A 3,500-nucleotide genomic window follows, 5' to 3' on the forward strand; every position below is an offset into this window, starting at 1 on the left:
ACCCGATGTGATTAGCAAGTGTGGGGCTTACCCAGCAGACAAAGTAAGGTCTACAATACAGTGCCAAATGCCCCGAAACTATATTCTACATTATACTAGTTTACTTTCAAGAATGTTAGATGGAAAAAAAAACACTGATTGTTGTTGTTGTTATATTACTTTTCAAACACTTTATAGCCCTGGTTGACCTTCAGTCCACTTTGTAGACCAAGCTGGATTTGGATATGAATGTGGAAATCTTCCAGCCTTAGTTTTCCAAGTGCTGAGATAACAGGAATGTACCACCACACCTGGCTTTTGACCATTCAACGGATCAGAATTTGCACAGTGAAGGGCCAGCTTCTGTGGAGTCCCCAGGTTGCAAATGAAACAAGTGAATGGCAGAAGGGAGTGTGTGTCACTAAAGTGACAGGGACGGAGACAAAGGATGAACCCAGGTGTGTGAGCCTCACAGCTGCTGCTGTTTCTATAAACCACTGCTCTAGGGTCTCCTGGTAAAGTGTCACCCCTAAGACAAGCTCTCAAGTGGCAGCCATTTGAAGAGCAGGCCCATTACTAAGGAGCACTACTGTTACCAGTTCTCCCAGGGTTCAACCATGCTTGCCACGCACACAGAAGCTTGCCAGGTTATGTCCGAACTGCCCATGTTGAACTGAGGCCAGTTAGCTAGCTCTCTAAAATTCGCATTCCATTCTGCCTGCCTCTGACTCGGAAGTGTTAGAAGTATATAGAATTACAGGCGTGAGCCGCCACATCTTGTTTGCTTCTTCTCATCCTCAACAAAATGTCATTTTCCTTTTTTGTTGTTGTTGTTGGAGACAAGGTCTATCTAGCCCAGGCTAGCCTTAAACTCACAAGGGAGATTCTCCTGGCTCATCCTCCCAAGTGCTAAGACTAGAAGCACATGCCGCTATAGCAGCCTTTTTTAAAAAAAAAAATAAATTAAATAATTAATTGATTGATCGATTGATTGATTAAATTAATTAATTAGTGTGCACGCACAACAGCGAGCCTTTGTCATGATACTTGAGCATACTTCAGAGGACAGCTTGTAGAAGTCCATTCTCTCTACCATGTAGGTGTGGGGAATTAAATGTAGGCGATTAGGCTTGGTAGCCAGTGCCTTGACATGATAAGCCAGGTTACCCACCAGACCTTTTCTCCTTTTCTCCAAGCGAGAACCTAGAACTGATATACACGTGCTGACAACACCTGAATGGAGGCGGAGAAGCAGATGTCCCCATCCCTCCACCAGAGTAGCACACTCTTCTTTCGCTCAGTGTTCCAGGCCCCGTCCCGATGCAGACCTCTTATACAGTTCCTTTAGTGAGAACGAGCCATGGCAAAGTAGAAGTAATTTACTTCTATTTCAACCCAGCCACTCAATTCTGTTCTCTGGCTGACTTCCCTACTGAGAACACAGCCAACACGGGTAGCCATGCACTGAGCTACACATTGTCGGTTTAAGTATATTAACATTCACATAGCTTTGATGAGGTAGGTATGATGATGATGATAATAGAAAGCATCTCATAAGGATAAGGATGGCCTGTAACTTGCTATGACCTTGGAACTTGCTGTGACCTTGAACTTCTGGTGTCCTTGACTCCATCTCTTAAGTGCTGGGATTATCAGGCCTATTTTAATGCAGTACTGAAAATGGAACCCAGGGCTTCATGCATACCAGACAAGTACTCTACCAACCGAGGGACGTGGGAAGATTGGGAACATTACCTAAGATTATACAAGTTGTCACCATCAGCAAGGCAGGTGACTCTCAAATCCCAAGTCTCAGAACACTCATGCAAAACCCCAAAGCTAGACTGGGATCTAGGACTCCCCCTCTGACTCCCTCTATTCTTAGAAGACATCAGGACTCTGGGTGGCTTTTCTGCTTCTGCCTGGTGAGGCGGAGAGATGGGGTTTCCCTCATTTATCATACTGGGCCTCATGAGACTCATCATAAGTAATTTGGATTGTTTATATGCAAACAGCGTTGCATACAGCTGTTTGGTACTGTTTACCAAAAGCTTTCAAGTCTCTGACCTCACTTGATGTTTACTCAATAGCCAGGGAGGAAGAAGGCTCATGTAGTGTCCTCAGATGTCAGAGAAGGAGGGCAGGTAGGGAACTGCAGTAATCATCCCAAAGTCACCCCCAACTTAAGGAGTCTGTAGCTGCCAGAGCAGGCTGGTAGAGTGGGGTTTGCTGGATGGGTGGACTGCATTGTTAACAGGTTTTGAACTTCTTCCTTGTAGTGGATGCAGCTGTGGCTGATATTAGCAGCAGGAGAAATGTTTTGAATGTGCATAAAGAGTGTATACTGTTCCTGGGTGTGTAGGCATATACCCGTAATCCCAAGGCAGAAGGGTTGACCTCAGGTTTGAGGTCAGCCTGTGCTATATAATGACTTCTAGCCAGCCTGTGCTTCAAAAAAGTGCCTCTGTCCAAATAAAAACCAATCAATTTGGGGGCGATGCAGCTCAGTTCATAGAGTGACTACCCAGCACAAACAAAGTCCTCCAGGTTTTGTTTCCAGTATTGTATAAAGCAGGTGCAGTAGCTCTGCTCTGGGAACCCAGTGGGAGAGAAGTTCAAGGTCATACTGACTACATAGGGAGTTACAGAGCAGCCCGGGCTAAATAAGAACTCATCTCAAGCAAAGCAAAGCAAAGTAAACCACACATACATAAACATGGCATCCTGAAACAGGTAGATATGTACGTGCATACAGACACCCTAGAGATTCTTGCTACCGAGTGCTCCAAGACTCAATCCTCACTCTTGACTTTTGGAAGCCATTTGCCGTCCTCAGTATCACTATCTTCCAAAGAATAATGCAAAAATCACGAAAGCCCAGGGTGTGAGGCAGCCTGCTTAGTTGGGACTTCCCAAGTCAATTTGCTTGCTCTCTAGCCACACAACATCAATGGTACTGGCCCCACTGAATTCGATCGCCCAAGTCAGCAATGGCAGCAGGCTTCACAAAGGGCTTTCAAGGTTTGAAGCATAGGAAAGGTGTTCACATCTCTTCTTCCACCAATCCTGGGCACCAGCTAGACTCCTTTGCATGGTCATGATGCATGTGAGGGAACAGTTCCAGAGACTAAATAGGGCTTGGTTAATGGACATGACCAGTATCAGAACTATCACAACATCATGTCCTCCCCAATTTAGCAACTCTGAAATGGCCAGTGTGTCACTCTATCTTGGAATAATTTCCCTGTAGATTGCTCTTCAGGTATCATCTGAGCATCTGGCAAATGGTCGGCTGTCTCCTCACGGCAGCTGGAGACCAGCAAGTAAAACATTTACCAGATTATTGACATAATGGGTCTGGGTGTTTGTTTAGGTATCAAGTAGTTGTAGATTGCCTTTAAACACTGTTTTGAAATGAAAATAAATGTGACAGTAAGCCCAGAATGACCCCAATAGAATGCCAAGAATGATCAATACATGGCTATGATTGGTTTATAGCCATGGAAGGCAATCCAGAGGGA

At 45.0% G+C, this 3,500-nt stretch overlaps 1 long non-coding RNA gene across 2 annotated transcripts in view; it reads left to right on the forward strand.

Annotated features, from left to right (window-relative positions):
- The window catches only part of Gm12506, a 106,480-nt gene that overhangs the window by 35,582 nt on the left and 67,398 nt on the right, over positions 1-3,500 (forward strand). The window lies entirely within an intron of this gene.

This window comes from Mus musculus, chromosome 4 (assembly GCF_000001635.26).
Source record: "Mus musculus strain C57BL/6J chromosome 4, GRCm38.p6 C57BL/6J".
Lineage (NCBI taxonomy): Eukaryota > Metazoa > Chordata > Mammalia > Rodentia > Muridae > Mus > Mus musculus.